Source organism: Apodemus sylvaticus, chromosome 3, assembly GCF_947179515.1.
Source record: "Apodemus sylvaticus chromosome 3, mApoSyl1.1, whole genome shotgun sequence".
Taxonomy (NCBI): Eukaryota; Metazoa; Chordata; class Mammalia; order Rodentia; family Muridae; genus Apodemus; species Apodemus sylvaticus.
The window spans coordinates 160,004,679-160,026,696 of NC_067474.1; the positions used below are offsets into that span (position 1 = coordinate 160,004,679).

A 22,018-nucleotide genomic window follows, 5' to 3' on the forward strand; every position below is an offset into this window, starting at 1 on the left:
TACAGCAATTTTTATTGTTTTTTTTTTTTTACTTGGTTGCTTGTTTAATTATTCCTTTGTTTTTATTTTGTATTTTTCTTAAACTCATCTAATCATACAGGAGGCCCACCCTCGCCATCAGGAACTACTCCTCCTTCCCAGTAGCTTTCCCACAAGCTTGCTGCCAGACTGGACCAGGACCTGATGTAATAAGACACTGCACCTGTGTACTGAACCCTTCAGGTACAAGGAAATGTGATTTTCTGGCGACATTAATAACATTCACACATAGGTAAATAAAATTAGAAAATATATATAATTCTTAGTTTTTAATCAGTGAAGATGATGGGAATTTTGAATTAGAATAGTTGCGGTACCACAAGGACTTCAGTTACATCCTTAGCTGCAAAGGAAGTGAATGTTGCATAGTTTCTTCCACCAGTGCCTGAAACTGTCCTGTGAATGTGGAAACTGCAATGATGATGCTTTCTTTTCTCCATCACATGTTTATTTGGGTGTGAAGTGTCCAGAGAACTGGTGCCCCAACACAGAGCATCGGTTACTACTGTGTCCATTAGCCTGTGACAGCTCTGGCACATGAAGAAGCTTTGAGAATGTATCTTGCCTGTTTGCCTGTTTCACTGAATTCAGAGGTCTGATTCTTGGAGTTTTTGTGAAACACCTTCCATTTGGAAAGCCAAAAGCCACACTTGCACCTACATTCTACTCTTTTCCCTCATCTTCTGTTTCCTCGGCTCCTTGATATTAACAGGCCAATGAAACTCAGTCACTTTTATAGTGAGCAAACAATATTTGTAGTTGCATAGACTGGGATTTTTTTTCCTACAGTTTGGTCCAAATTGACTGTAGTTCTTGATTTCGGAGACTTCTTTTCTGAAATTGTTGCACAGTATTTATGTGTGTGTGTGTGTGTGTGTGTGTGTGTGTATTGGTTTTTCAAGACAGGGTTTCTCTGTGTAGCTCAGACTGTCTTTAGAACTCACTCTGTAGACCAGGCTGGCTTTGAACTCAGAAATCTGCATGCCTCTGCCTCCCAAGTGCTGTGATTAAAGATGTTTTGCCCGGCCATTATTAATATTTCATATGCAGGCATTACTATTAGTCCCCACAAATTCTAGTCTCAAATTTCAGGTCTGTTTTTTGGCATTTTTCTATGCAACATTTTGCTGGGTGATGATAATGTATATTATCTATGGATCATTAAAAATAAAGATATCAAGAAGCTTCAATTTGGAAGGGGTAGAAATTTTGAGTTTGATTCTGAGTCTGTTTGTCAGAAAGGAAGACTATGCTTGATCTTTATAGGTTAGATGATATAAGTGTGGAGGTCTCTTCAAACACTACGTCTGACAGAGTTCAATACCACTCTGGTTTTTTGGATTTTTTTTTTTTTTTTTTTTTGAGACAGGGTTTCTCTGTGTAGCCGTGGCTGTCCTGGAACTCACTCTGTAGACCAGGCTGGCCTCGAACTCAGAAATCCGCCTGCCTCTGCCTCCCAGAGTGCTGGGATTACAGTCAATACCACTCTGTAACTATTTCAGCCCTGGTTGTGCTTGTGTTGTGGATTATTGCCATTGAAATTCCTACAACACTCAGGAAAAGTCATTCCTAATGCATGTGTTTGTAGCTCTGAAGTAGAAAGTCTCCTGGCACTCAGAGGTTAAGATATATCACTAAATCCCATGGAACAATAAACCACACACAAGACATTTATTGGAAAAAACTCTGGAGAGAGGCGGCCTCTGCTCAGGTGAGAAGCAAAAGAAAACTGAGTGGGAGGCAGGCTTTTTATATGGTTTCATTGTGGGGGTAGGATTTTCAGGATTGGAAATATCTCCAAATGAATATTGCTGGGATTTTATGTCCTGAACTTGAGTAAACTCACAGATTTCTGAGTAATTAAAACTATAAATTCAGTGTAAGCTATAAAATTTCCATGTAGTCTCAGTAGTCACTGTTGAGTAAAACTTCAAGATTCTGACCACACGGTGGTTTATTTTAGGAATAGTTAAGCACATTATACTTGTAGAAATAAATTTATTGGTGATAATTGTCTCAATCCTCTGAGTACAATAAAGATTCAAGGGCGCCGACCTGAAAACGCTTTTGGAAAGTCCATGTGAGTCTTTCATGAAGTTAGGTTCTAAAACTAAGGTGTCTAGAGGAGGATCAAACATGCAGTGTAGAGGACACCAAGGTATAAGGTACATGTCACATCTCCCTCAAGACTTTGTATCAACTGAGAAACAATGACCTAGAGAGGGCAAGTCAGAGATAAATTTAATTATCTGGCACTTTCAAGTGTGGTTTCACAATAATTCTACCACGGGGGTACAATTAATAGAGTTAATATTAATGAATAGAATAAATTAATATAATTAATGTACCAAGCTACATTAATTCTCTCACCTCTGGTCAGAAAAGAGTGTTCTTCTCTTCTTCTTCTTCTTCTTCTTCTTTTTTTTTTTTTTTGTTTTTTTTTGTTTTTTTTGTTTTTTGAGACAGGGTTTCTCTGTGTAGCCCTGGCTGTCCTGGAACTCACTCTGTAGACCAGGCTGGCCTTGAACTCAGAAATCCACCTGCCTCTGCCTCCCAAGTGCTGCGATCACAGGCATGGACCACCACTGCCCGGCATTGCTTGACACTATAGACACAAAATATTCAAGTACTGTTGACCTAATCTCAGCATTCAGAATATTGAGACAGGTGTATTCCTCTTCATTTAAGGCCAGCCTCGTTTCCATCAAAGTGACATTTCAACCTGTGGGCCTGAATTTCCTCTTCTGGCCTGCAATGTCTCCACACATGGGTTGAGGTGAATTTTCTAAACTATTATGCATGTGTGTCTGTGTATTTTCAAATGTTGATTGCTACATTGGCAGAGAACTAATGCTAGCAAGGAACTTGATACTGTCATTTCTGTGGCCAATCACCAGCCTTATATTTGAAAATACTTGCCCTTCCACACCTACTGAGATATTTCCTGGGCAGTCAGCTCTCTATGCCTGGAGGCAATTCACAGAAGTTCTAGTGATGCCTCACACCTGATTGCTTTTTTTTTTCTTTCTTTTTTTGTTTTTTTGTTTTTTTTTTGTTTTTTTTGGATTTGGTTTTTTGAGACAGGGTTTCTGTTTGTAGCCCTGGCTGTCCTGGAACTCACTCTGTAGACCAGGCTGACCTCAAACTCAGAAATCCGCCTGCCTCTGCCTCCCAAGTGCTGGGATTACAGGCGTGCGCCACCACGCCCGGCTACACCTGGTTGCTTGTAAGAAAAAAACAAAAACTATAATCCAATTTCTGGGACAAAAATTGGAAGGTGGAATTTCTGGATAGAAAAAGTGATGTAGGGAGCAGAAAGAATATGGGGGAGACTTGGGGGGGGTCACAGAAAAGAGAACGGAGAAGGGAACAGGGACATAGGGAAGTAAAGATCTAGCCACATGGCAGGTCATAGACTTGAATAGTCTTAAATTTAAATGACAGCTGAAAGACTGAACCAATGAAAGTTTTGTTCTTTACCCTTTAGGGAAAACTATTCATTATATATAACTCTATTAAAATTTCCACAAAAACTGACTATACTCATTTTCATCACACATGTGCATAGAGGTTTATTACATTTAATGAGGGTGCTTTTGATGCTTAAACCATATCATATATTGTTATTCTAATATATTCATGACATCATTGACTTATCATCTTTTCCAGGAAGTACAGATTATAGATCAAAGGCTTTGTGGTTTTTTCTGAGTGTATTTCAGTTTTTAAAGCTAGCAAAGCATCCGCCCATATCAAGGACGCAGGAGGAGCTAGAGAGATGGCTCAGAGGTTAAGAGCACTTACTGCTCTTCTGAAGGTCCTGAGTTCAAATCCCAGCAACCACCTGGTGGCTCACAACCATCCGTAATGAGATCTGATGCCTTCTTCTTGTGTGTCTAAAGACAGCTACAGTGTACTCACATATAATAATAAAGAAATCTTTAAAAAAAAAAAGGGACACAGGAACCTAAGAGTCAATATTCTTACTGGCAGGCAGCAGCTTGACCTCCTCATATACAATCAGTTGTTTCAGTCTTTTCTTCAGCAATAAGGACTTGCTGCGAGTTTATGAAAAGCAATCCCTTTTGTTGTCAATGGTCTGAATTGTTTGGGCATTTACTATGAAACCACTTTGGTTAACAACTCGGTTGATATAAAACAGTGGGAAAGACAAAATTACCTGGGATTCCACCTCATTCAATATTCAAAGAATTCATTAGAATCACCTTCATACACTGATAAGATGGCATTTTTCAATTTTTTTTTTTTTTTTTTACAAACATCTTACAAAGAATACAGCCAGCAGAACTCCATGGAATGAATCTTGTACCATGGTGTTTTATTATGCATTGGCAGAACCATGTCTGTGGCAATGTAGTATACAAAAGATTTTACATTCTAATGGGGAATTTTCCTGGACCTCACAACCAGAATTAACGCAACCTGAAATAATTTAAAATTTAAAACTGTGACCCTACTGTGTACACAGCTTGGTGGTTTAGCCCATTTTCCAAGAACAATGTAAAAACAAATATTGTTTCCTATGGATTTCTCTTGTTATTGTAAGACCAGAGCCTTGGTCAGTGGTACTTTGAGATGTTCCTTAGTGATACAGAGATGAAGATCAATGTAAAAGCAAGAGTTTTATTTTCCAGAGCATCTGGGTTGACCTTCTATTAGTCTGTCAAGATGAGGTATAAGAGTCCATCAGAAGACCTCCACTCAAAAAGACCACAGAGTCTGGGATCGCTGCGAACTGCAAGAGGCTCCCTCAGCATGCAGGCAAGGGAAGACCTGAACTCACAAAGCACACACTTTTTATGTACATATTGGTGGAGAGTTCAGCAGTCTCCTGAGTTGGATGACTAATTGGTTACCCTGAGCAACATGCAAAATTATTGGCTAACTGGAACTGGACTGCCTTGTGACTGCTTTAGGCCTTTCCTGCCCACCTTGTGGTAGTTCTCAGTATTATCCTCCTGTTGAGCCATTTCCTTATCTGTCCTCACCCCCAGGCAGGGCAGTTTCCTGTTAGGCCTTACCTTTATCTGTCCTCTCTCCAGGCAGTTATGGGCAGAATGGAAAATTTTTGTCCTGCTGTGGGCCTGTTGTTTTTGACAGGGTTCCAACAGAGGTATAAAGAAGGGAACCCTGAATAGCTATTACAAGCAGTTTTAAATCTTTTTAGGGGCACAGGTTACGTCAGCAAGCTTAAAGTTCAAAGTTATTTGCTAAGGATATTGCCCTTTAATTCTATTGTTTAGCAAGCACGGCGTGCATTTGAACTCTACCTGGGACTTTCCAGAGGATTTGTATAACTATCAGTCAGTACATTCTGAGAATATTTTACTCAAGAAAGTTCCTGTGTGTAGACTGGAACTTGGCCTAGCCTTGGCTCCAGGCAGGAGGGGGAAGCTGATAGCAGGGTGTGGGACTGGAAAACCACTTGGGGTCCCTCATTATCAACTTTTAAAACCTAACCTGAGGCATAGCCACAACGGTATTTTATGATTTTTTTCATGCCCAGACCAGAAACTGCATGAGTGTCTTTTACTGAAAGCATGAAATACAGAGGCTTAAAGTAACCTTCCTAAATGAATATAGCATTTTGGGTATTGATTGAAAATCATTGATATTTATAAATGTTTGTTGTCTTGATCACTTGAAGCCAGTGACCTAATCCTTTCTAAAACTCTGCTAAAGATGTCTGTACACTATCCCATTCCTTCCCCCACTTCCCCATGTGATGATTCCCTCAATGTTCTATAAAAACTGCAAAGCTCTTTCTTACTGCCAGCCAGGATTATATAAATAGGCATCAGAGAGATACATACAAAGTACACAGATAGACACATACACAGAGACAAAGGGAGACACAGGGAGAGATACACAAGACAGCCTTCAGACTTCAGTCACATTTAAACTCTTGCAAGAGCAACAGGATCTAAGGCACAGGGAACATGAAGTATAGAATTCACTGTAGGACTCTCACTTAGTTAAATGCCTCTGAAGGAATGGTGTTTATTTCTTAACTCAACTCAGATACATTATTAATCACCAATATGTTTAATCTGTTTACAAATGCAGAATCAATTAGCTTGTGAGATGAATTTTGGCATAAACATAATATAGGAAAGAATCAAACTCATCACAAAGGAAAACAAGAAGCCCTGCCCTTAGAAAGGTGCCCATGGGCTCAGAAATCTGTACATTAAAGACACACCCCCAGGTCTGGGCTTGTGTTTCTGAGCTCTCACCTCTATGCTGAAATAGAATCTGTTTTAACCTGTCACAATCATCATAACAGTTACTGAATCTCAGAAGTCGACTGAGAATCCTGAAACTTATTATAATCATGAAAAGAGTTGATTTCCTAGCTAGAATCTCTACAGAGACTTGGGTGATTCTGGAGTTTCCTTTCCAGAGCATATGCAGATGTGCATGTGTGGAACAATCACGAAACCATCTATGAAAATGACTAAACGGTGCAGTCTGTATTGTAGTCCTATTTCTAGTTTTCTTTCTTTCTTTTGAATTTGAGAAAAATCTAGACAGTTTTCTAAAGGAATTCCTCTATTTTACCTCGCGCTTTCAACAGTAAATAATATTGTGCCTTAACCTAGCATTTTAATTCATCATTTTGCTTGACTGAGGAATCTAGCTCCTCTAACTTTTCTTCAAGTCTGATAATCCCACAGGTTCTCTATGATATATTATCATTTGGTTTACTGCAGTTTATTTTCAGGTTTTTTTTTTTTTGGTGTTTCTAATCACCTATTAAACACAATTTTCTTATCCTGTGTTGTCCTCATTCCCATTGAGCATCTGCTCTTATTTTCTTTCTCACAAATCATTTTGTTCCTGTCCTCTTTTAGTAGATTTACATAGTTTACAAACTTTGATCTCTTTGATCATGACTCTGGGTTTTCAATCGTTTGTCTTAGATCGCCTATAACTTATCCTCCTGAAGGGATACATATATGGTTTGAGCTTTGATCCAAGTATAGTTATCTTAGTTTTAATTTTTGGGTGGTATTTGTTCTGAGTAGCAGAATTCAGAGGGATTGCTTAATTGCGTGCATTTTTAGCCCGGGGCTAGACATACAATGTGAGACATTAGGCAGGATTACTTATTTCTGAAGGATTCAGAACCCAGGTGCAGTGTCTTCTTACATCCAGTTCTGGTCTAGTCTGGCAGCAAGACTGTGAAGAAGCTGTGCAGAGTAGGTCCTGGGAGGCTGTGTGGAAGGCAGCCTGCTACAGAAGTGGAGGAGAGGCTCCTGATGGTGAGGGTGGGCCTCCAGTGTGATTATATGAGTTTAAGAAAATGACAAAATAAAAACAATAGGAATAATAAGCAAGCAAGCAAAAATCCAAAACTACAAAAAATGCTGTGAGGAGTTGGGAAACTAATTAATTAAAAGGTCCGGAAATACGTGGGCTTAGAGTTACAGGAAGCTGCAGAGTATTGGGCGGGTCCAGAAGGAGTGGCTCTGAGGAAGGAGGCAGAAGTGACAGGAAGTCCCGCCATTCCTGCATTCTCCAGGCACCTCGGCTGCCTCGTGGTTAGCAAGTTATTGTTGGAGACGAGTGCCTCGTATTTGCAGAACCTGAAAACTTCCTTAAGCTGCAGTTGCTGTGCTCGCCTCCTAGGACATTCAGCAGCTCGTCCTGTCCCCTGCCAGGTCAGAGGAGCTGTTGGGCTGGGAAAGGGGCAGGAGCGGAGCAGGGGTGTGGAGCAGGGGGTGCATTTTCTGCCGCCACTCTCACAATTGTGCTGTGGGTATCCTACCATTATTAGGAAGTTTGAGATCCTGTGAACTGGGGTTTATGTTGATATTTTAATTAATTTTATAGTTGCCAGAATACTTTTCTAAAATAACTTCGTAAATTCTTGGCCGTATCTGGAGTTTGTATACCAGGACGGTTTTCTTTTCTTTTCTTTTCTTTTTTTTTTTTTTTGGTTTTTCGAGACAGGGTTTCTCAGTGTAGCTCGGGCTGTCCCGGAACTCACTCTGTAGACCAGGCTGGCCTCGAACTCAGAAATCTGCCTGCCTCTGCCTCCCAGGTGATGGGCTTAAAGGCATGTGCCACCAACGCCCGGCTGAGCGTTGTCTTTTCAAAAGCCTTAATAAAGCTCTTGGAATTTAAATTGCTTCTTGCTTTCTTAACTCCCCTGTTCCTCCATTTGCCATTTCATTCCCCTTTCTCCAGGGAACTAACTGAATAGGCATCACTAGAGAGCTTAGTAGATTGTTTGTCATATGGGGAACCAGTGCAGATTTGATTGAATTAGAAATTTTTCATTATAAAGCACTATCATATGGCTGTAAGTATTAACATTAATCACACACACACACACACACACACACACACACACACACAAAACCCAAACAAACAAACAAACAAAAAACCCTTGTAGTTCCAGCTGTCCTGGAACTCACTTTGTAGACCAGGCTGGCCTCAAACTCAGAAATCTCTCTGCTTCTGCCTCCCAAGTGCTGGGATTAAAGGTGTGCGCCACCACTGCCCGGCCAGCATTAGTTATTAATGTTCTACCTTTGGTTTGAATGAAAAATGAAGACAGGATTGAAGCCAGGTACTGCTAAGGAGAAGATATGTTGTTGGTTCTGTTAACCCTGGGTGTCACCAGAGGAAAACTGATTTCAACTTGTGGGCAAGCTTTATAAAATTTTACATCCTGACCAAGAGGTGGACATGTTCACATGCTACAGGCAGTTTTATAGGCCATTGTGGTTTCCTATGAGGCTTTATTATTTTCCAAAAACATGCAACCTGCAGCATTGCAGGAAGATAACTGTTTTTGGACTGGTGGTGCTTAGAGGGTAATTTTTTGCTTTTCAGTCTGAGGGAGGAAGCAGTCAGTATCAGCTGATGCAGACTGAACCAGGTCTTGGAGCAGGGAGGGTCATTGAGGACTAGCAAGGAGGGTGGAGGGGCTGGACAAAAGAGGAACCAGGAACCAAGACAAGTTTTAGTCAACAAAGTCTGCCTTGATATGTTAATTGGCACCCCAGTTAGCCATTCCTCCAGAATTTCTTTGAATCCTTGCAAGGATTAGTCCAGCATCCAGTGAGAAGATGACATCAGGCCAAAACGTTTTTTATAGATATAAAACTAAGTATAGATTAAGGCAAAATAGACAGGTCCTTTGAAATAATTATGATTGCTCACTTAAGAAAAATGTCTCCTTGGTTCATGAAAAGCATTCTGTCCATGCACATTTCATGGGTTGCTGAGTTCTGCAATGTGGACTTCATGCAGGTGTGGGAATGCTTAGAACCTGCACTCTGGGCTTTTTTTTACAGACCTCTTGTTGGAGAAGTTCAACCATCTGGATTCAGTGTGTCACAATAGGTTTTTTACATTCTTCCTTGCTCCTCTTCCGAGTTGCTAGGAAACCCTGGATGTGTCTTAACTGTGTGACTGATTCTCACTTCTCTAGGGTAATCTGAAATTCTCAAATAAAAAGTGACATTTTCATGATATCTTCTCTTTCCTTAAAGTTTATCCTTTTTCCTGATGTTGGCATCTTTCGTTTTTGTCTCATGAAACATTCCAGGTTCTTTCTGACCAATATGTTCCTGTTTTCAGGTCTCTATATGCTCAGACAAAACTGCTTAACTATAGTTAAAACTAAGAGCCCTGAATGGAAAAGGCCAAGGATTCTCAAGGATCGAGGTGTGTTAGAAGGATTGAACAAGTGATGAGGTGGGGCTCACCTGTCAGTAGAAAGAGGACATGAATTTGGTTTTGCCATATTCTGTTTAATTTATGGTCTTGGATAATTTCACTGACATTATCCTCATGGGATGAGGATTTCCCAAGGTACCCAGTACAGCCAGCAGTCAGTTGATGTCAACATTTGATTAAGTTTGAGTCTCTGAATTAGCAGCTCCCCATTGAAAACAAAGTTTCTTTTAGCTAGAATGAAATCAGTATCAGGAAATTGGTGTGACAAGGGCCATTTACACTTGAAGCAAATATCTGTAGTGTTTTCCTTCCTAGGGTCTGTGACCTTCCTTATTGGATTCTCAGTTTAATCTATGTATTTCCCTCCCCACCCTGCAGGAGCTGGGCTCATCTTGACCAAATAAATCTTCAGTTACCCACAGAGCATCTTGCCACCATGATACTAGCGGTCATGCCTTACCTGAAAGATTGAGATTGTAGCATACAGGATACAAATCAGGGTATGGCCTTTGATAACACTGCCACCTGCCCCGGTCTGCATAGCAGTTTCTGACACTATGAATACTACCACCATAGACTCTATCCAAGATATTTGCTGACATAGTAAATGATGTGATCTGAGTTGTTTTTCTCCAGAACGTGCACTTGCTTTCAGAATCACATATTCTGTCCAGTCTAAATGATATTTAGTCCTTGAATTGTGGTCTCACTGATGCAGTGTGTTGAATTAGTCCTGATTAGATTGGAATAATTACTGTTGACCTTTTCTGTACTGTTTGGTTCAGTTTCGAGTTTCTTTCCTTTAGTATTCTGAGGTATGTTTCTTCTTTTCTTACATTCTAGAAAGCTTTTATACTGGGCTGTGTTAGAATTTCTACAGGGCTATAATAGTAACTTTTATTTTCCTATTGTAATTATTGCCTGGGAAGCTTACTGCCTCTGTACATTTACCTATGCCTAGGCCTGTAAGACTCTAACCTCTATATAATCTTATCTAGACCTAGAGTGTTTTCAGCTTGTGAAATCTGCTGATTAAGCTCCCCCTTTTTTGTTCAGTTCATTCTCAACTCTTAACTAGCTGGTTCTACTTAGCTGTTCCAGCTCAAACTCCTCCCCTAGCTGACTCTTTCAGTCTGGTTCTTCTCTGAGACACTTACATGCTCTGCTTGGTCTTAAATTAACTGTACTAATCTTTGTAAAGTGTTCTGGGCCTTCTCTTTCTTTTGCTCATTCTGTCTTTGCCTGTGACTAGCACGTTCTCTCTTCAATTGCACTATATAAATTCTCTGTGAGTAAAAAACTGTTTCCTTCTCCCTTTCTGTTGCCCTGTTCTCTCAACTGCACTGTACTGCTGCCCATGCACTCTATTCTATTCCTTTACTATTCTCTTCTTCCTGAACTGTGTTTCTCTCCTTAAGTAGCTTCTTTCCTCTCTCATCTCAGGAGAGTTGCGTATATCCTGTTCTGTCAGATCTTTCTCTGACATTTCATTATTTTCTGCCATTCAATTAGACAACACTTTCAAACAAGGGTGCTTCCTTCAACTTAGTAACTGCACTTTTGTTGTTTGTGATTAAAGTGAATACTAAGGGCTTGCTTGCCTTCCAAACATAGTGATTCAATTTGTGTGCCATTGGCTGAACCACACCCTAAGTCAGAACAGGTTAAAATATCCCTACATAATATTTGGTCAGTTTAGTTCTGCAGAATTCCTTCTTCCTGAGCTGAAATCCAAGATTCACAAATAATACTCATTATGTGAATACATGTTTCATCTATTCTGACTTCTTTTTTTTTTAATTTTTTATTTTCTATATTCTTTGCTTACATTCCAAATGATTTTCCCTTTCCCGGTTCCCCCTCCCCAAAGTCCCATAAGCCCTCTTCCCTCAGCCCATACTCCGATCATCCCACTCCTACTTCTCTGTCCTGGTACTCCCCTACAGTGCTGCATCAAGCTTTTCCAGGACCAGGGACCTCTCCTTCCTTCTTCTTGAGAGTCATTTGATATGTGAATTGTGTCTTAGGTACTTAGGGCTTCTGAGCTAATATCCACTTATCAGTGACTGCATTTCATGTGTGTTCTTTTGTGATTGGGTTATTTCAATTAGGATATTTTCCAGATCCAATCATTTGCCTAAGAATTTCATGAATTCATTGTTTTTAATTGCTGAGTAGTATTCTGATGTGCAAATATACCACATTTTCTGTATCCATTCCTCCATTGAGGGTCATCTGTGTTCTTTCCAGCTTCTGACTATTATAAATAGGGCTGCTATGAACATAGTGGAGCATACTGCATGCTGGGTAATCCTCTGGGTATATGCCCAGGAGTGGTATTGCAGGATCCTCTGGAAGTGTTATGCCCAGTTTTCTGAGGAACCGCCAGACTGGTTTCCAGAGTGGTTCTATTCTGACTTCTACTAAGGATTTTATTGTGAAGTGCTTTGATGATTGGTCAATCAAATTCTGTTCTTTGTGAGATTGTATTCCTTAGCATTTGTTATGTAGAAGGTTTGCTGCATTGTGAGTGGCAAGGTATGGTTCATATTTGCTCTCCATTCCTTGTGTGGGATAAGAGTTTCACTATATTGTACATGAGGAATATTTTCTATTTTTCTTGTTTTCACTCATTCTTCATAAAAGAAATGTCTTATTTCCTATGACCTCATGAAAAGTTTATGTCTTATTCTTTTGTGCATATTTTCACCAGTTTATTATCTAAGTAGGTTTTTGACTTAATGTATTACTTTACAAATAATTTTACAAAGTAGTACAAATGCTACTTTCCAGATTTAACATTACAGTTGACACTCTACTGATTTTCTTCTTCTTCTTCTTTTTTTTTTTTTTTTGGTTTTTTCGAGACAGGGTTTCTCTGTGTGGCCCTGGCTGTCCTGCAATTCACTCTGTCGACCAGGCTGGCCTCGAACTCAGAAATCCACCTGCCTCTGCCTCCCAAGTGCTGGGATTTTTTTCTTTTATTTCCTTTCTTTTTCTTTCTTTCTTTCTTTCTTTCTTTCTTTCTTTCTTTCTTTCTTTCTTTCTTTCTTTCTTTCTTTCTTTTCTTTTTTTTTTTTGGCATAAGCATAATATTGGAAAGAATAAAACTCACCAAAATGGAAAATAAGGAGCCTTGCCATCTGAGTGGTGCCCGTGGGCTCAGAACAGTGTATTTTCAGGACAGACTCCCAGGTCTGGTCTCTCACTTCTATGATAAGCTGGAATTGATTTTAACCTGTCAAAATCATCATGATAGTTTTGAACCTTTGTAGACTCCTGAGAATCCTGGACCTCATTATAATCATGAAAAGAGTTGATTTCCTAGCTAGAATCTCTAAAGAGACTTAGGTAATACTGGAGACTATTTTCCTGGCCTGTGAGGATACACATGTATGTACATTGAGAAGTATAGAGAACAATAATGAATCTATCTATGAACAAATGGTCAAACGGTGTAGTATCGATTATATTTCTATTTGTCGTGACCTCTGTGAGCCCATTGTTCTCAAAGAATATCAGCCAGCCACCTGACTGCCAGCCTCCTGCAGAACAAGAAGAACCAGTTTCCAGCCTTCAGGGGAGGGGCTTGGCCTGCCTTTTTATCTTTGGAGAGATGCATGAAAGGTTGAGTCTTGAGCAAGAAGTCATGCCTGTCTCCATGTGTTTTCTCTTGCCACCCTGTTCTTCCTATCCCCATCTCTCCTTCCAGAGAACCCACCGTTAGCATGTAGGTGCAGGTGGCTAAAATTTGTAGCTGATTTTTGTTTATTTGTTTTTAGAAAATTCTGGAGAGTTTTCCCAAGGAATTTCTCTATTTTACTCCCCTGTACACTACAAGCAGTAAATAATATTGTGCCGTATCTAATGTTATTTTAATTCATCATTTTCTTTGACTGAGGTATTCCAGCACCTATACCATGTGTTCAAGCCTGATATTTGTTTCCCATAGGAAGTTTTAGAGTTATTTTTCTTCAGCTCACAGCATTTTCATTTCCCTTTTCATTTCATTTTTGGGGATATTTCTACCTACTTATTGAACTCAATTTTCATATCCTGAGTTGTCCTTGTTTCTTTCAGATATCTGTTATTATTTTCTTGTCCACAAATCATTTTGTCTCTGTCCTCTTTGAGTTGATTGCCATGCTCAACAAGCTTTGATTTCCTTGATCGTGACTTGCTCCCCTTAAGACATATATATGGTCTATACTTTGAAACTAGGACATTTTATCTTAGCTTTACTTTGTTTTGGATATAAGTTGTGAGCATCATAATTTAGAGGAACTATTCTCTTTTTTTGGTGTGCATGCTTGAGTGCGTGTGTGTGTGTGTGTGTGTGTGTGTGTGTGTTTAGATCAGGAGTCTGGTATCTCAATGTGAGAATTTATTTATGCAGCATAACTTGGATCTGAATGGGTCAGAACTCAGGGGCTTTGTCATACTACATCCAATTCTGGTCTAGAATTGGAGCAAACTTGTGGGGAAGCTGTGTACTATAGGTCCTGGGCAACCTGACAGCTGTAGTTGTGTGGAAAGCAGCCTGCAACAGAGTTGGAGGAGTGGTTCCTTAGTGGGGGGAGGTTATACCTGCCTGATTAGATGCATTTAGGAAAACAACAAAACAGGTAATGAAGTAAGCAAGCAAGGAAAAATAATTAATCAATCAAACAAACAAACCCAGATGAGAGGTACTGGGGAGCTACGTCATTAAAAGAGTCCTAAGCAGGTGGGTTCAGAAGAACATGTAACAGGAAGCTGCAGTATATTTGGTGCATCCAGAAGGAGTTGTCCCAAGAAACCAGGCAATAGTGGTTTCCATCACTCCAGCATTCTCTGTGTGTCTTGGCTGTCCTCATGGTCAGGAAGTCCTGTGGGGAAACTAGAGTCAAGTATTTGAGATACTCGAAAACTTCTTTAAGCTACAGTTGCTGTATGTTCATTCTGGGAGATCACCAGTCATAAGTCTGTCCTGGAACCTGCCAGGTCAGAGGAACTGGCAGGGGTAAAGCAGGTGTGAGGATCAGGTGTGCATTTTCTTCAGCCACTCTCACTATTCTGTGGTGCATGTCTTATAATTGTCAGGAACTTTGAGATCCTATTGAGGTGTGAGAAACCTAAGTGGAAGCCCATAGATGTAATTTTAGGCTAAAAAATACCCCAAAAAACAACAACAAAAAAAACAGGTCTCAATTTGAGACATATCCAGCCAGCTACAGCTGCTGGGACTTACTGGCCCTACTACATTATTTTCTGAGTACTTTCCCCTCAAGAGATAAGAATCCTGCTCAGTCAGCTAACCTGCTGCATCACGGCAGGTTTACATACTGAGCAGGAATATGCACTGGTATGAAATGCATCAGTCAAGTCCTGGTGATCTTTGTGGTTTCAATATCTGGGCATAACAATATGAACTAGGGTTCACTGTAAGGTTTGAATTAATGTTATGATTTCCTGAACATTCGTCTAAAATAACCTTGTACGTCATATGCAGTATCTGTAATTTGTACATGGAGATTCTCTTTGGTAAAGTCTTAACAGGGCTCTTCAAATTAAAATTCATCCATTCTTTCTTAACTCTTGTGTTGCTCCATTTGCCATTTTAAAAGAGTAGCCTTTTGCCAGGAGAATGAATTCATATGCATCCCCAGAGAGCTTCGTAAATATTAGTCATATGAAGATCCACTACAAATTTGATTGGATCAAAAAAATGTACATTGTAAAGCACTATCACATTGACTATAAATATTCATATGTATTGGGTAAAGTTATACTATCAATTAATTTTACAGTGAGGTATATGCATTCTTGATGTAAATACTGCATTTAGAAATGTGTCTTCATGGAATTAGCTATTAATGTTACACCTTAGGAATGAGTGAAACAGGCAGACAGGATAGTAATAAGGTATGGCCAAGTAGAAGGTAAATTGTAGGTTCTGGTAACTCTGAGTGTCGCCAGAAAATACCAATACCAGAATTTAAGCAAGCTTTATTAAATATTCCATCCTGACTAAAAGATGGACTTGGACACTTGCTACAGGGAATTTGAAAGACAATCATATAGTCCATTGTAGTTTCCCAGGGGTCTTTATTGTTTTCCGTTGTATTGCACATGGCAGCATTCCTGGAAGGTACCTGGTTCTTGGGTAGGTGGTGCTTATAAGTTATTTTTAGGCTTCACTGTCTGAGGGAATATCTGGCTCGGTCTAGATATAACCAGCTCATGACAGGTGGGGAAGGGGTATGGAGGAAGAGAAAAGAGGATAGAGGCCTGGGCAAGAGAAGAACTAGGAGCCAAGAAAGCATCCAGCCAATAATGTCCACATTGATATGTTAACAGGCACTCCAGTTAGCCATTTCTCTTGAGTTTCTTTGAGACCTAACAAGGTCCTGACCAGCCCTTGTTGGTGAGAGGTCTTGTTGGAGTTCGGGTGTCTTGACTCTGTGGGTCAGAATAGATTTCTTGCAAACTTCCTTGCACCTCCCCTCAGCTGGGTTCCTGGGAAAAGGACTCAGCTCAGTATTATGTTACTGGAAAACTGACCCTTCCTATGAACATTTTAACAATTAGGAGTGATCCCTACATATGATAAAAATGTTTTGTATCCATGAAGCCCAGAGCTGGAGACTATTATCTTTTTATTGTAATGTATTTAGGTATGAACTTTTATGAGGAGGCACCCTAAATTGTGCAGGAACTTATAATACAGGAAAGTGCTGTTATCCAGCATCCCCTCAACCACGAAACCTACTATAGAAGGAAAGTGAACTGTATCAGATTCCACCATTTTCTTAATGTAAAGTACAACCATGGGACACAGATCTTAATACTCATCACTGATTACTCAGGTGTGATGTAGAAAGAACATGTTCCCACTCTAAATAGGTCACGGTCATTAAACAAGACTCATTCATTAGTTAAATAAATTGGATTATATGTTACATGTTCAGACATGGTTGACATCTGAAGAGCATTTGTTGTTCTCCCCAAGTAGGTGGGCTTAGAGTTACAGGAAGCTGCTGAGTATTGTGCGGGTCCAGAAGGAGTGGCTCTGAGGAAGGAGGCGGAAGTGACAGGAAGCTCCGCCATTCCAGCATTCTCCAGGCACCTCAGCTGCCTCGTGGTCAGCAAGTCATGGTGGGAGACTAGGTCCTAGAATTTCCGGAACCCGAAAACTTCCTTAAGCTGCAGTTGCTGTGCTCGCCTCCTAGGACATTCAGCAGCTCGTCCTGTCCCCTGCCAGGTCAGAGGAGCTGTTGGGCTGGGAAAGGGGCAGGAGCAGAGCAGGGGTGTGGAGCAGGGGTGCATTTTCTGCCTCCACTCTCACAATTATGTTGTGGGTATCTTACCATTATCAGGAACTTTGAGATCCTGTGAATTGGGTTTATGGTGATATTTTAATTAATGTTATAGTTTCCAGAATATTTTTCTAAAATAACCTCGTAGATCCTTGGTCATCTTTGGAGTATGTATACCAGGAGGGTTTTCTGTGCAAAAGCCTTAATAAAGCTCCCCAAATTCAAATTCCTTCATGCTTTCTTAACTGCCCTGGTCATCCATTTGCCATTTCAATTCCCTTTCTCCCAGGAACGAACTGAATAGGCATCCCGAAACTTTTTGTCGCATGGGGGACCAGTGCCGATTTCATTGAATTACAAAATTTTCGATACAAAGCACCGTCTTTGTAAATATTAACATTATCGAAGTAAAATTCTACTCTTCATTAATTTAACACTGAGGTATATGCAGTCTTTGATGTAAATACAGCATTCAGAAATGTGTCTTCATAGGCTTAGTTATTAATATTACCCCTTAGGTTTGAAAGAAAAATGAAGACAGGTATGGCAGCAAGGTATGGCTGAGGAAAAGATATATAGTAGGTTCTGTGAACCCTGTGCGTCACCAGAGGAAACCCAATTCCATTATGTGGGCAAGCTTTATAAAATAGTACATCCTGACCAAGACATGGACTTAGGTCACTTGCTACAGGTGATTTTATAGGCCATTGTAGTTTCCTATGAGGCTTTATTATTTTCCTAAGACATGCAACCTGCAGCATTGCAAGAAGATACCTGGTCCATGGACTGGTGGTGAGGTTAATTTTTGGCATTTTAGTTTGAGGGAGAAAGCATTCAGAGTTAACTAGTTGGGTCCAAAATGAACCACCCCTCCAGATTGGGAGGGGAGGAGGACACGTGAAATTGAAGGTGAGCCTGTGGTTAGAGGGGCAGGCCAGGAGATAACCAGGAGAAAAGAAACCACTTACCCAACTATGTCTCCATTGATATGTTAACAGGCTCTTCAGTTAGCCTTGCCTCCTGAATGTCTTTGAATCCTTCCTTGGTTCTGCACAGCATGCTGTGAGATGCTGATAGCAGGCCAAGATATTTTTATGAGTAGGAAACTTACTATGGATTAAGAACAAATTAGACAGCACCTGTGAAATAATCATGATTGCTCACTTCCTTCAGAAAAATGTCTCCTTGGTTCATGAGAAGCACTCTGCCCTTGCACAATCATGGTTTGCTGAGTTCTTGCAGGTGTGGAATGCTTCGACCCCTGCGCTCAGGGCTTTTTGCACAGCTACCTCCTGTTGGAGACGTTCAACAGTCTGGATTCCATGTTCCTTTTTTTCTTACATTCTTCCTTGTTCCTCCTCCAGGTTGCTGGAAAAAGGACTCTGTATGTGTGTTAGCTATGTGATTGATTCTCACATCACATAGGGCAAATGGAAATCCTCAGATAAACAGAGACATTTTCGTAATATCTTCTCTTTCTTTCATGTTTATCCTTTTGCCTGCTGTTGGTATCTTTTGTTTTTGTACACTGAAAAGTTCTAGGTTCTTTCTGAACAATATTTTCCCATTTTCAGGTCTCCACATGCTCAGCCAAATCTGCATAACTATAAATCAAAACTAAGAGCCCTGGATGCTAAAGGTCAAGGAGACTCTAACAAAGGTTCCAGGTATGTTAGAAGGAGTGAATAAGGGGTGGGGTGGGGCTCACCTGTCAGTTGACAGAGCACATGAATTTGTTTTTTCCAGATGCTAGTTCATTAATGATTCTGGAAAATTTCATTGAGAATAATATTAGATATGACAATATGGATTTCCCGTGGTAGGCAGTGCAGTCAGCAGTCAATTGATGTTAATATTGAATTAGTTTTGAGGCTCTGAATTAGCAGATGCCCATTGAAAACAAAGTTTCTTTTGGACAAACTGAAATCAGCATCAGGGTGTGACAATGGCCATTTACACATGAAGCAAATATTAGTTAGTAGTGGATTCCCTCCTAGTGCCTGTGACGTCCCTGTTGTATTTTAGCCAGATTCTCAGTTGAATCTATCTATTTTATTTCCTCAGGGGGTGGCCTCACCTTGAACAAGAAAGTTTTCTGTTACCACAGATAGTGTTGCCTCTATGATACCAGTGGCAATGCCTTACTTGGCAGATTGAGATTGTAGATTGCAGGATGCAAATCTGGGTCTGGCCATGGATAACTTTGCCTCCTGCATAGCAGGTTTTGACACTGTGAATGCTACCACCAGAGTCCATCCACTATATTTGTTGACACAGTGAATGATCTGTGCTGAGTAGTTTTTCTCCAGAAGCTGCACTTGCTTTCTGAATCACATATTCTGTCCAGTCTAAATGATATTTAGTCCAAGGTATAAGGTATATATCACATCTCCCTCAAGGCTACTGCTTTGTATTAACTGAGAAACAATGACCTAGAGAGGTAGAATCTGAGATAAATGTAATAATCTGGCAGTTTCAGGTGTGGTCTGGCACTACTTCTACCACAGGTCACCAAGCTACTTGCTACATCAATTCCCTCACTTTGGGTCACAAAAGTGTGTTCTTCTCTTCCACTGAAAAGAAAACTATATGAATTCACATTCTTATTTACAGTAGCGCTTATCTTTGTCCCCAAGTAATTTTTGCCCTTTACTGATAAGATATTTTATGGAAGTTTGTATTTTTTAGGATTTTAATGTTGTATTAATGTAAATGGATACAGAGTGAAACAATGTTTTGTTGAATATGAATTTTATGTTGTTCATATATTAAAAATTGATTATATTGCTTGACTCTGTAGACATAAAATATTCAAGTATTGTTGACATAATCTCAGCATTCAGAACATTGGAGCAGGTGCATTCCTCTTCATTTGAGGCCAGACTAGTTTACATCAAAGTGGCATTACAACCTGTGGACCTGAATTTCCTCTTTTGTCCTGCATTGTCTCTAGACATGGATTGAGGTGAATTTCCTAAACCTATATGCAGGCGTGTCTAGGTATTTTCAAGTTTTGATTGCTAAAATTGTAGGGAATTACTACTAGCAGAATCTTGATATTGTCTTTTCTATGACCCATCACCAGCCTTACATTTGTAAACACTTGTCCTTCTAAACCTGCTGAGATACTTGAAGGGCAGGCAGCCCTGTATGCCTAAAGGCAAACTAGTGATGTACTGGTGATGTCTCTCACCTGATTGCTTACAAGCAGAAAACCATGAAATCCAATTTCTTGGACAAGAATTGGAAGGTGCAATTACTGGATACAAAAAAATGGTGTATTGAGGAGAAATCACATGGAGGAGATTTAGTGGGAGACAGAGAAGAGAACAGATAGATGGGAACTTGGGCAGAGAGGAACAGAGCTAGCCACTTGGTAGGTCATAGGGTTGAATAGTCTTAAATTAAAATGACAGCTGGGGGAATGCCCCAATGAAAGTTTTATGCTTTACCCTATATAGAAACCTCCTTCTCATTATTAATCATACTGGTGTGTCCACAAACACTTCCACTATAATCATGTGCATCAAATATGTCATCTGTACATAGAAGTAAGATTTAACTAGAGTGCTTTTGGTATTTAAGTCAAATCAGATATTGATTATTTCCAATATATTCATGACATCATTGACCTATCATATTTTCCAAAAGTATAAATTATAGAGCAAAGGCTTTCTGGCTTGTTGTGAGCGTACTTCATTTTGTGTGCCTTGCAAAGCATCTGCCCATAACAAGGACAAAGGGAAGGTCAATGTTCTTGCAGGCAGGCATTAGCCTGACTTCTTCCCTACAATCAGCTGTGTCAGTCTTGTCTTCAGGAATAAGGACTTGCTGTGAGTTTATGGAAAGCAACCCCTTTTGTTGCCAATGGTGTGAATTGTTTGGGTATTTTTTTATGAAGCCACTTTGTTTAACAATTCCTTGTAAACCAGTAGAAAAGACAAGAACACCTCGGACTCCACCTCTTTCAATATTCAGAGAATTCATTAGAATCACCTTCATACACTTATAAGATGGCACTTTAAAAAAATTTTTTTAACAAACATTGGATTGGTCTCCATTCTTTTTGTGGGATAGCGCTTCACTATGTTGTACATGAGGAATATTTCCTAGTTTTCTTGTATTCCTTCATTCTTCACAGGAAACGTCTTGTTTCCTATGACCTCACGAAATGTTTATTTCTTATTCCTTTGTGCATATTTTCATCAGTTTATTAGCTAAGTTGGTTTTTGGCTAAAAAACATGTCTTACTATATCACTGTGTTCAAATGTACTTTATACACTGTCAATACTAGTAGCCATTTTCCTTGATTTAACATTACATTTGCCAGTTATTTTCTCTCAGATTTGGAATATATTCCATGCTCTCCTGATTTTAATCTGTGGATAAATATTCAGCACTACTATATGCTAATATAATGTCACCTCTTTTGATGGTAAGGGATAGTACAAGACAACTGGAGTGAGGTACATTGTTATAGCACTTAGATGTGAAAATAGGCAGATACACTGTAGCTGTCTTCAGATGCACCAGAAGAGGGCATCAGATCTCATTATGGATGGTTGTAAGCCACCCTGTGGTTGCTGGGATTTGAACTCAGGACCTTCAGAAGAGCAGTCAGTTCTCTTAACCACTGAGCGATATCTATAGCCCCCATATTTTAAAATTTTGAATTTATATTATATTTTTCTGTGCATATCAAATATCTGTTTTATAGAAATTCCTGTCCTCAGTAATTTTTTATCACACGAATAAGGGATTATCTTCATTTTTTTCATGCATACTACAAATGTTACAATGTTTATAGAGAAACATTCTGATAGAGTATTTGCATTATCTTGTTAGTTTGCTGTTGCAGATATTACAAAGTTCCTAAAAATTATTTTAATCTGTCCTGTCTAAATCTCCTAGTACTTGCAATTATAGGTGAGTGGCCTTTGCACATGAAGTGCCCCAGAGTGCTTGC

At 39.7% G+C, this 22,018-nt stretch overlaps 3 protein-coding genes across 20 annotated transcripts in view; 1 reads left to right on the forward strand and 2 right to left on the reverse strand.

The window, feature by feature from the left end:
• LOC127681600 (oocyte zinc finger protein XlCOF6-like) overlaps positions 1 to 22,018 on the forward strand; it is a 1,434,619-nt gene that overhangs the window by 303,528 nt on the left and 1,109,073 nt on the right. For 7 of the 17 annotated variants that reach the window (XM_052178008.1, XM_052178009.1, XM_052178004.1 and 4 more), the window contains exon 1: positions 7,617 to 7,724. The exons of 3 other annotated variants lie outside the window; for them this stretch is intronic. The gene's annotated coding sequence lies outside the window, so the exon portion shown is untranslated. Of the gene's footprint in view, positions 1 to 7,616; positions 7,725 to 16,921; positions 16,997 to 22,018 lie in introns of those variants that run through there. 7 more of the 17 variants (XM_052178010.1, XM_052178011.1, XM_052178005.1 and 4 more) reach the window with 1 other exon arrangement.
• Positions 1 to 22,018, reverse strand: part of LOC127681615 (oocyte zinc finger protein XlCOF6-like) — a 988,257-nt gene that overhangs the window by 244,990 nt on the left and 721,249 nt on the right. The window lies entirely within an intron of this gene.
• LOC127681617 (oocyte zinc finger protein XlCOF6-like) overlaps positions 1 to 22,018 on the reverse strand; it is a 1,149,846-nt gene that overhangs the window by 152,135 nt on the left and 975,693 nt on the right. The window lies entirely within an intron of this gene.